Source organism: Periplaneta americana, chromosome 10 (assembly GCF_040183065.1).
Source record: "Periplaneta americana isolate PAMFEO1 chromosome 10, P.americana_PAMFEO1_priV1, whole genome shotgun sequence".
NCBI classification, from domain to species: Eukaryota; Metazoa; Arthropoda; class Insecta; order Blattodea; family Blattidae; genus Periplaneta; species Periplaneta americana.
In genome coordinates this window covers 96,169,765-96,182,623 of record NC_091126.1, presented here as the reverse complement: position 1 = coordinate 96,182,623, position 12,859 = coordinate 96,169,765, and the positions used below count along the sequence as shown (strand labels likewise).

At 33.6% G+C, this 12,859-nt stretch overlaps 1 protein-coding gene across 12 annotated transcripts in view; it reads right to left on the bottom strand.

Moving 5' to 3' along the window:
• Ipk1 (Inositol phosphate kinase 1) overlaps positions 1-11,235 on the bottom strand; it is a 1,778,442-nt gene extending 1,767,207 nt beyond the window's left edge. For all 12 annotated transcript variants that reach the window (XR_011334445.1, XM_069837977.1, XM_069837964.1 and 9 more), the window contains exon 1: positions 11,007-11,235. The gene's annotated coding sequence lies outside the window, so the exon portion shown is untranslated. The remainder of the gene's footprint in view (positions 1-11,006) is intronic.
• Positions 11,236-12,859: the final 1,624 nt, after the last annotated feature.

Below are 12,859 nucleotides of genomic sequence, written 5' to 3'. Positions count from 1 at the left end.
TTTTTTTTTATCGTAGGAACATTTTTTATTTGATGTTTAATGGCCAAATAATGAAGATGATAATTTTGATCTTCTTTCTTTTCCATTCACAGTTTTTGTTATACGAGTATATTAGTTGCTTGCAATTTTGTTTAAAGAAATCAAATTTTCACCAATTTCCTTGACAGCTTTATTGTTTCATGCTTCAATAACAGTAATAATGCATATGTATAGTGATTAAATTATTAATAATACATGTTTTGTATGTATTTGCAAATCATTGAAAATGTATGATGAAAATTTGACTAACATTTAAACATGATGTATTAGAGAAGGTAAATTGGATAATTTCAATAAATGTTATGAATATGGTCTTTAAAACCTTCAAAATAGTGTGTGCGTTAATAGAAAGTTCACAACTTTTCTCAGTCTCGAAATATATAGAAAAATGTTTTCGGGTCAGATTTGACCCGATGATAGTACTTGTGTTCCAAAAAATGACAATAGTAGTTAAGGGTTAAGGTGGAAAATTATTGGTCACGAATAGACCTAACATGTCAGACGTTTGCCCCTAAGTTTTATTTTATTATTACTATAATTATTCGTTGTTTCTAAAATTAATTTTTTCTAATAAAGAATTGTTCATATGTGTAGGTAGTCTACTGAGAGGGAATTTTTGTAGAATAAATTTAGAGCATATTTAAATAACTTGAAAGTTTTTCGTTGAATAAAAGACACACGAATATCACTTTATTAATGACTTTATCACTGATCATTGCTTGCTATATTATTATTATTATTATTATTATTATTATTATTGCTATTTCTATTATTATTATTATTATTATTATTATTATTGTTGCCTTGTGCTGTTGTTTTGCACGTTAATATTCTAAATAAATAAATAATTATTATTATTATTATTATTATTATTATTATTATTATTATTATTATTATGCAAGGTCTTTAAAGGTGACATTAATTGTCAATCTTTCTTAAACAGTGTCAGCCTTCGTATTCCTATGAAGGACATGAGACATCACAAACTCTTCTATATTAGAAATTCTAAATCTTCCTCGCTGGTCTCCAGATGTATTAAACATGCTAACTTACATGTAGGCGATTTCGATCCATTCAATATATAGAAGTATTAGAACATGGCAATGTCTTTGCTAATATTAATTGCATTATCTTTCTACACATTTTGGTAATACTTTTGTATGAATCAACTCCTTTCCATAAAATATAATAGTATTAATTCTTGTAAACTAATCATTGTAATCTATGTTTTTTTTTTTTTTTTTTTGGTCTCTATTATGTAATGTGTACGATAGTTGTTCATTTTATTGCATTATTTGTATCACTGTGCTGGACTTTCATTGGCCTATGGCTGTTGTCCAGCACATAAATATCAATAAATAAATAAATTATTATTATTATTATTATTATTATTATTATTATTGTAAAATTAAGAAATGTATTTTAAAAAGTTTATACAGGTTTTTCTACATACCTACGATTTAAAAACTACAAAACCCCAGATTGTGCCATGTTCGGATGCAACAATTATGCGAAGAAAACCAAAGGCAGAGAAGTCAAATACTTCTAGGTTACAAGAAATGATGACCCGGCTACAATATGTAAACGAAATGACAAACATACTGATACACCACACATCGCAGCGACATTTGTAGCTGCATGTCGCTATGTGTGGTCACCCAACAGCAGCTTAAATGTCGCAGAAAAAATGGACCCGGACCCATTCGAGTTGCGACACGACCTTGGGATGCGCCAAACTTGCTACATTTACTGCTCCGTGTGGCCACTTCCATTTAACTCAATGCAGTCTATAATTCCAGCTACTTTTGTCGCAGAAAACTTGCTACAAATGTAGCTCGTGTGGCCGTACCCTAAGAATGCGTGGAAGTTTATATTGGATTTTAACGTGTAATATTTTAACACAAACATCATAATCATTTATCAAGACCACCATCACCATCCATTCTACGTACATACAGTATAGTAGAGGAAACAAGACCTGTTCTGTGACATCATGTGCCCTAGCTATATCACGAATGGGTATGGAGGGGGAAGATAGGTTTTAGTTCTGAGATAAATTTCTGTGTCAGTAGATTCGCATAATATTAATCATCATGATTTCTGATAGCTTATTCTTTCCCTTCTCGCACAGCTCACATGCTAGGTCTCGCCTCCTCATTTATACATACAGTAGGCTACATACCAGTAACGTCTGGTAAACTTAAATGAAAGATGTGCTACCTTCAAGAAACACGGTTTAATCATTCCTTAAAAGTGGTTTCCAAGCATTAGTCTACATATGAATAACATTTTGCTATTTACTTTGATAGCCTACATTGAATAATGATACATAGGGACCATATTTTTGGTGAAATAAAATAAATGATTTCGGTCATAAATCTACCAATATTTTGGTGGCTATTTCCTGAAATAAGTTGTCAATTCGGTGGCTATTTTGTGAAATAATTTATCAGTTCCTGTCCACCGAGTGGTTATGTCGCAGGGTTGGCAGAACAGGGGAAGTCACATACTGGTAACAGTTATTTTACAGGGCCTTTTCTTTAAATTATTTTAAAGAGTTGTATAATATTATGTACACTTCCAATTCCGAGCATCAAATATTTTCAGGAAAGAGCCTAACATCCCAGCCACTAGCCTTTACAGAGAGGCCTACAGAAACGGGTGGAGGAAATCGAGATGTGACATAACCACTCAGTCAGACAGTAAGTGTATTGTGTTATGTTTAATAAAACACATTTGTTATTTTTTTTGTTTACACATATCACATATCAGCATCGCCAAAATATCAACTAAGCAATGTTTGTATGTACATTATCTGCAGGAATGTCACTGAGTATTTTCATGCATGCAAAAAAGTCCCTCTCACTGTTCACACTGTCTATCGTGCTATCAAAAAGGAGTGCGTTATATGTCAGTAAATTTTTTTAATAGCCTCCCTATCGATATAAAAAGTGAAACTCAAAACATAAGATTATTTAGGGCCAAATTAAAGAAGTACCTAACTTCTCACGTCTTCTATTCTGTAGGTAAAAAAAAAAAATAATAATAATAATAATAATAATAATAATAATGAGCATCCCAAATTAAATGAAGCACGATCACTTAAAATAACATTTCAAGTAAATGTAATTTGTATCTTAACCCTAAGTTCGAACTAAAATCCACGAGTACGATATGTTCATACATGCACAAGTACCTTTCCGCACTACACTCATTTCGCTGTCAACTCACTCACTGCACTGGAACTGCGACACATTTCATTGATACTATCCAGATTTCACTAACACTTCAAACACATCTTGCTGTTCAAATACTTTGCACTACCACTATAAACTATAAAACTTCATTGACACAAACACACTTCACTTACACAACACACTTCACTGACACAACACACTTCTTCACTGATACAACACTTCAAATAACAAAACATCAATTACACCCTTTAAATAGTGTGTATAATATACTACCGTCTATTAGTAAAGTCCTTAAGCCTATTTTTAAATATATTTTTGGTTATTGGTAAAGCCTTTAGTAAATCTGTATGGAATGTTAATAAATACAATACAATACAATACAATGTAGGGTACCTCCTACAAATAATTCACACCAATTGCTTGTAGTTCTGTCCCCCCCCCCCAATAACCCTTCGCAACAAAATATAGCATTCGCTGCATAATACTGCAGCGAAGATAGGTGAATGTTGCACACAACCTTCGCTGCAATCGACTACAGAAATCGAACTTTTTTTGACAGCCACAGTAATAGTAAATGTGAATGTATACAATATCCATGCAGGAAAAACAAGAATATTTGCTTTACCAAGTGATTGACAAATTGGCTGAAACTAAAGTCACAAACATTATTTTTTTTAGAAATGCTGAATAACATTTTGGTGCACATTTCGTAGTTTTTTCAATAAATGGGGTAGGCTATATTTCGTAGTTATTGACATATCTCGCATAATGATCCAAATGTCGCGTTATTTCGAGAGTTTGTTTCGGTTAAATATTTTAGTTATCTAAAAGGGTGAATGTAACAAAGAAAGTAATTTTGAAAAATTACGTGTGTATCATCATTACCAAAAAATACTGTCCCTAATTCAGCCCCTTGGGGCAAGGTAATGGTTGTTGTTTAGTCAACTGTCCGAAGACAGGTCTGAATCTCATAAGTGATACCAACAAGGCACCACTTATGAGGCAACTAGGCCAGGAGATAATGGGGTAGGGTGGTCAGTTCCTTTGCCCCTACATTGCATACATCCCCGATTAGCCACAAACAACAACATTTCAAATTCTGAGATCTTTTGGTTATAGCTCATTTTGCTAGACATCTCTGCTATCCTCTGTGTAAAAACCGGATATTGGGACAATCAGGTCAATTCTGAGTAGCATACTATCATTTTGGTAGTTTCCTGCCTATGGTGTCAAGATAATGGCATACAACATTTCAATATGGCAGTTCAAAGCAACATGTGTACTCAAGACTGATAGGATATGAAGAGACTATCACAAGGTGAAGATAATGATTTAGAATCTTCAATGGCTATTGATTACAATCAGAACTACCAGATAATTGGTGTAATATAGAAATAGTAAGTATTAAATTTACCATTTTGTAATATAGATTCACATACTGAACCTAAAGCAAAATAAATTTATTGCACTTCAAATTACTTTTATTTGTAATATATTGATGAATTCCATTTCTTTATACATGATTTTCAAGAGAATTACCATGTTCACTAATTTCAACATACCTGTGGCTAAGAAGTGATACCCTGTATCTGAAAATTTGCAAGTGACTATATATTTTTTAATAATAATAATATTTTCCAGAGAAGATAATAAGATGCTACTGTAACTATTAGTCTGTTACCCTTTGTTTTTAAATAGATAATAATATGGCTGAACTCCACTTTTTCCGAAATTATATTTATATTTCTCAACAAGTTGAAAAAATTTTTAACAACATTTATTATATTTACTCAATTCTTCCCAGCATTGGATGGGTAAACCACCTACCCTTACTGATTTTTTGCTCTACATTCTAGTTAACATTTATAATAACTCCTCTATTTTAAAGTCCTCGTCTAATTCTCCAATATATTTCCAATTCATATATCTGTCATAAACTACACACCTTATAAGAAAGTTTCTTTTTCTACATTACCATTACTTTGCTTCCAGTTCCTGTATGCTTTCTTACACAGACTTTTACTCCTAATGGATTTTTGGTCATATCAGCTGTAACCTTGATCGCTTGAATTTCTTATTTTGCACCAGTAATTTCTCCGCCTGCTCTTTTCACACTCTGATGTAGTGTATTAGATTATTGCTTTGTCAGTGCTCTCATCAACTCTCTCTTCTATACCTAACTGCATTAATTTACTATCATAATATAATTTATTCCTAAAATACCCCGCTCTATTTCATCTTTCCACAACAGTTTTTTAAATTCCATCTTATTTACAACTACATACCTATTTTCTTTACAATATTATTTTTTCTACTTTCAATCCTAATAGTTTTATGTCCAAGTTAATCTTAATGCCATATGATTACTTACTGAATTGTCATTGATTTTAAGTTGCCAGTGACTGAGCATTAACTAAAGTTTTTTTGTGAAAATTGTGATTTTTATATTTCCACATAGTTTCGATATTTGTCTATCTAATTGTTTGGTTGGTTTTCTGTACAACAATAGTCCACATGCTTACAAGCTACTGAATAGTAAGATTTTTAGGCTCTGGGTTCAATTGAATTCCTCATATTATGAGTAACATTACTATTATTGGCCCTACAACCCAATTAAATCCTCCTCCGAAATGGTATCCTGATAAATGACGAGCAACTAATGAAATCGTATAATGTCCCTTGAAAGAAATTTGACACAGCAAAATGTAAAATGAAATTTCATGGACAATATACGATTTGCTGCAACTTCTGATTATTGTAACACTTTCACAATGGGACAATATATATTTTGAAGTAATTTGAATTCAGAGAGATGTAGAAGCTGTAATCTAAGAAAGATCTGTATGAAGGGTATAGTGAAAAGGACATTTATAGCTGTGACGAAACAGGATTGTTTACAGACAAAATAATGTGACTGAAGGGAGGATGGTGTGATGGCAGGGGGGGGTGAATAGTAAAAGATAGACTTACTGTTATGTTTTGCATAAGTATGGTGGGCGATTTTGAAGCTCCATTCATTTTGGTAAAGCAGCCAAACCACGATGATTTAAAGGAATGAACTTAAATGACATCAAGTGGCGAGCAAATAGTAATGCTTGGATGACTAGAAATATCATAACAGAATGGCTATTCAGTTTCGACAGGACAGACAAGACGAAATCGCTTATTCCTAGACAATGTTTCTTCGCATCCTGATGTTGCACTTGACAATGTGAAATTGATTTTCTTGCCGCCCTGTACATCAACTTGTTAACCATTCGAACTGCAAGTCAGCTTTCGAAAAAACTCAACGTACTGGATGCAGTGCTGTGGGTTATGTCATCTGTCAAAAAATCAAACACAAAACCATAGGTGACTGTTTTCTAAAGGCTGCATTTTCCATAAATAGCAGTAGTTCATTAAGTGACGAATGTGAAAATGAAAGTGCTCATTCTGAACTTACTGAACTTGTAAAACTGTTTGGTGATTCTGCAACAGACCTCGAGACTACTGATGATGCTGTGTATGTTGAAGGTTTCATCGACTTGTCTCATCTGCATTGGCTAACACCACCGAAGATGAAGATGACGAAGAATTGAAAGGTCATGAAAGTAATGAAACAGTTATTTCATATAGGCCTAAGGGTGCAATTAAACAGATGAGTGAAGTGAATAAATATTTCATTCATAGTGGAGATGCAGAAAGACTTAAAATGATTTCGGAAGTAGAAATTCATCTATAAACTAAGGTTCAAAGACCCTCCGAAGTACAAACTTCTTAAAACATAGAGAGGATACTGTACTGTATTAACATCTATTACTTTTTCATCTTTATTTTACTATGTATTGTCGTAGCTGTGCATGTAGTGTTAATTCATGTACTGTATTGAACTTAATTACATATTAATCAAACATTAATTTTGTTGGACTGCATTCCTTTTTTCAGAATAACAGACACTTCTTAGGAGTGGAAAATTTGAAAATCCTCGAGGGTGTCCACTGTTGAGAAGTTTCACTGTACTCTTATAGGGGAGAGTCGGGTTAGTATTGGACATCGGGTAATATCGGACAGTGAGTTTCTTTCATTTACCACACGATGATAGTACCTGATTGACATAGTTACGTTTCTGTGATATCGCATAGAGAAACGTAACCATATCATTCAGGTACTACCATACGGTGGTAGATGAAAGAAAAGCACTGTCTGATATTACCCGATGTCCGATACTACCCGACTCTCCCCTACTCAATGTGTAGTGTGTTGATCTTCTCTGATCTGTCACCTGTATTGTCGGAGCTCGTTCCCAACACATCTGCACTCTTTTGCTTCTACTTGAAGACTAGAATTAAAAGTAATAGAAAATTGAGCAAAAGTACTACATAAAATTAAATTTGATGAAAACAAATCGCCGATATTACTACTAATAACAGAAAGAAAATGAAACACTGATAACAAGATGAATGTCTACTTAAACATAGGCTGCAGCAGGTGAGAGAACTCAAATATCTTGATATGTATTTGGACACGCACACCAAACAAATTACTGACAAAAGCATTCAGATTATAAATATTTTCGCTAAAGCAGCAAAATGACAATAGACCTAGAACATGAAGACAATTTACAGAAGTTTCATTATACCTACTGTCACAAAGCACCAGTCTGGGAAACCACCATGTTAAAACAAAAGAACAAAGCAAAAGTAAGGAGAATACATAGATTAATATACATCAAGATCACGCCTTTAGGACTCTGTTCTATGACGCATCCTGCATACTGGCAGGCACCATACCTCCGGGGGGGGGGGGGGGGAACATGCAAGAAACCACAAACCTCTACAGAGAAAAAAAAAACAACTCACAATACTATGATGGACCAGTACAAGTAAAGGATTGGCCATGGCGAGCTGAATATATAGACAGGAAGGAAACTACTAGGGATTCAAATAGCCTATTCTGAATGAAGTGTATGTCGATGTTAGTAAATCAGATGAAGACGTTGGTCCTAGGATAGAATATACTGTCCTGCACTGCGGCAAGCAGGTATATAGCCTAAAATATGCAATAATGCGGCCAGCACAAGACTGCCCTCCCCTTGTGAACCAGGTCGCTCGTCCTTTGATCATGTGCACTGCCTCCTTTCTGGAACTTATAAAGAATCTGTGCGACAAAACTTTTTCTAAGACTGTACATATCAGCCAGAACCCCAATCAGAGGTGAATTCGTAAGATATAGTTATATAAACATGGATGTGAAACTTGGGTTTTAAAAGAAAGACAAACGTACACTACAAGGCAGGGAAATGAAATTTCCAAGGAGAGCTGCAGCACAAAAAGCTTTTTTTAGTTTATTTAATGACGCTGTATCAACTACGAGGTTATTTAGCGTTGATGAGATTGGTGATAGCAAGATGGTATTTGGCGAGATGAGACTAAGGATTCGTCATACATTACCTGGCATTCACGTTACGGTTGGGGAAAACCTCGGAAAAAACCCCAACAGATAATCAGCCCAAGCGGGAATCGAACCCGCGCCCGAGCCCAACTTCAGACTGACAGGCAAGGGCCTTAACCGACTGAGCCACGCCGGTGACTCACAAAAAGTTAATTATTAGTATGATTATGGAAAAAGAAAAAAACAAATAGGCCTATCTTTGACATCTAGGCTAAATGCATCAAAATGAATGGGAAGCCTACATGACAGTGTCCTGACCTCTTCGACAATGTTATTTCCACTAGCACTGAAAATGCTCTTGCTCGTGTCTGTAAGAAGTCATATAGGTATATGATGGCAAGTTAACTTTCTGATATGATGTGACTGGTTTGATGAGGACTTTGAGTTTCACTTAATTACGATCCACAGGATTGGAGACTATAAATGCATAAAAAATTAGCCTCAAAGCTGTTGTATTGCATAATGGCAATGCAATGCCTTCTGTTTCAGTGGCCTATACCACTATGATAAAAGATAGTTACGATATACTGCAGCATATGCGTCCAACAATTCAATATATTACTCACAAATGGAAGTTATGTGGGGATTTTAAGACCATTGCCAAGATTTTGGGGATGCAGCTAGGTTTTATCAAATTTCCTTGTTTTCTGTGTGAATGGGACATTCATACAAGTACAGACAGTTCCATTAATTAAAAGAAACTTGGCCTACAAGAATTTGAAATACAGGAGACAAAAATGTTCAGAAGCAGTGTTTTATAAGTAGCTCATGAAGATGTAATTCTTCCTCCTCTTCACATTGAACTAGAGCTCATGAAACAATTTATATAAGCTATGGATGCAATTGGGAAGAGGATTTCCCTATTCTTGCAGAAATATTTCCTCATATTTCTCCTGCTGAGATATAAGAGGATGTGTTTGTTGGCCCCTACATAGGACAACTGATGACAGACCAAAATTTTGAAAATGTCTATCAGAAAAAGAGAAAAAAACTTTGATATGGGCCTATTTAAAAAATACAGGCCCTAACAGACAGTTTCCTTGAAAGAATAGATCTCCAGATTAGGCCTACCTATAGAGAATTTTTAAAAGAGACATTGAATGGTTACGATCTAGGGTGCAATATGTCACTTAAAGTGCACTCCTTACACTCGCACTTCAAGTAGCTACTTTACAGAGACATGCAAGGATGTATCAGGTGAACATGACGAGAGATTCCATAAAGCTAGATACAAATCACCAAGAGATATGAGAGAAAGTGGTTGCGCACAATATTGACTGATTTCTGACATAATCTAATGAAAGCTAGCTCAAGTGTTCATAAAAGGCGAATCTGAAGTACTTTTGTAAATTGTGAAGTGGTTATAGCCTATGTTTTATTTACTTTACTGTACGCTTATTACAGTTAATATAAAATAACTTTCGAAAATGTCATATGTTGTCAAAACGTTCAAAGTTCCTGTTAATTGTTACAATTGTCATGATACCATTAAAATTAAATTTAATCCTTCATCTTAGCTACATCCATTCTAACCTCTATCAAAATACTGACATAAACAATCCAAGCATAGATCTGAATTCGGCTCAAAAATATCTCTAAAAATCACACACTTCATGTCCAGAAAAAATAAATAGGCCTACGTTATTTTCTTGTAACACAGTGTAATTGTCATCGGAAGAGCAGTAAGTGAGGTTAAGTTAGAGTCTACATTAAAAGAGGCTAGGCTTAATTTGTGTTTTCTTATAATACTGATAACAGATTCTTACTATGGAATGGAACGAAGCCAGTTTAGAATGCATGACCAGAAATTAACAACCTATCCTAGAAATAAGCTTCGGTATAGAAATACCGATGACTTTAATGAGCACTATCAACATAACCTCAACATTCTAAAACATCATTTCTACATTTAACACGACTATAGCAATCCAATTCATTTGAAAACAAGTCCAAAATAGTCTCCATAATTCAACGAACCTGAAATTTAGTATTTTAAAAGAGAACACCTGATAATTTTTCACAAATATCATAGTGGTTCTCAGACCTGACAGTCATATCGTGGTAGTGGAACAAAATCACTTCAAGCACTTATGTTCTGCATACTCGCAAATTGCTTAGAACATAATTAAATCTGAAATATCACTTTAAAAATGTACTTAAAATGTAACAAATTGCATGTAACATAATATTTTCATCATTATAAAACAATCACAGAGAACACCGAATATCTAACAAGCACATGAGCCTTCAAACTGGTAACTGTTTTACTAACATCATGTCCTGCATAAACGTACAAAGTGAAACTGTACTTTACCAAAAATTAAAAGTGATTGGACTTACCTTATAAATGACAGTAATCCATGTGTCAAAGAAGCCGGTGATCCACGCATTCTAGTTATTCGAAGGGACACATATTTCGAAATACACAGTTAATAACATTAAAACACAATGACATGTAAGAAAATTTCACAATTGACAGCGATTATATTTATCAACGATTACGAAAAAAAAAAGTTCTGTATGCATGTGTGCGATTCCGCCTCCACGGTAATAAACATGTGCTAAACGTCAACCGTACCAAAAAAAATAAATTAAAAAAATTTAACCGTCCACAGTTCCGATCGGAAGTTAACAAAATGCCGCCAATTTCAAGCAGTTTCAAACGCTAGATCAGGTAGATGGCTAATGCATGTGAAACTGTTTAGTTGCTAATTCTTCAGAGGAAGTGTGAAAGTATGTTAAAGAAAGCAAAAATTAAATTCCATGTAGTCAATGAGTGGAATTAATAAAAAAAAATCCATGAGTACTATTGCATTGGCAACATCACCGAACGATCTGTAGACACAGGAATGTAGGTCTACATGTATGTATGTATGTATGTATGTATGTATGTATGTATGTATGTATGTATGTATGTATGTATGTATGTATGTATGTATGTATGTATGTATGTATGTATCAGGGGCGTATTTTGCGGGTTACCGGGGCTACCGGCGGTAGCCCAAGGAAATTACAAAAGAAAAAGTTTATAATATAACATAATGTAATAATTTTGTATTATTAGTTTTACCATAATAATTAAAATTAAAGTAATTGTTAGATATATTTTGTGTAATAATAGGGTCAGCGGTAGCCCAAACCCTTTAACCAGTATACGCCACTGGTATGTATGTATGTATGTATGTATGTATGTATGTATATACAGTATGTATTTTATTTCGTCCTAATGATCATACAGGATGATGTTGGACACGTCAAATTAATACTAAAAACAGTTCTAAAACTAATACACATTTACAAAATAATGCTAATATATATATATATATATATATATATATATATATATATATATATATATATAAAACATGGTGTATTATACTGACAAATGATTGAGCACTACCACTAAAATTGTCAAATCTTCGCACAATAAACCTAGAATTAATAATTATCTATGAAACCTTTATCTTCTACTATTAATAAATTTATATGTACAACTCAACATTTAATAACTGTAAATACTAACATTCAAGATATTCTTGTACTGAATAAAAACAACCATCCATAAGAAATTTCTTTAATTCTTTTTTGAATTTAACATCAGCATTTAAGTGTTTAATTGACCCGGGTAATTTATTATAAAGAAGTCTGCTGTTGTAGGAAAAACTTTTTTCAAAAAGAGAACTTTTGTGTCCAAACAGGTGCAAATTAGACCTTCTTCTTGTATAGTGATTGTGAATTTGTTCATTTCTGGTAAATTTTTGGAGTTGTTTATGAGCGCAAATCAAAATCTCGTATATATAAATGCATGGTACAGTGACAATGTTTAGAATTTTGAAATAAGATCTACAGCTTGTGTTGCTGGGGAGATTTAACATAATTCTTATGACTTTCTTTTGAATTTGGAATATTCTGGAACAATTATCGTTATGTAATATTTTTACGTGTAAAAGTATTAATTGTAATATTACTAATATTGCTAGTCTACAGGTAACAACATTACAACCGTGCATTTACGTTGAGAGACAAAAATAACCAAATGCAATTCCACAAAAAACGTCCATAACGTTGAAATATGATAGATAATGTACAGTCCTTGCCTTAAACCTTCGTAATAACGATGTATCCTAACACTTGGTTTCACCATAGTCTAGTATATACAGTCACGAATGCCGGGTAACTTTCGGTGCTGGACC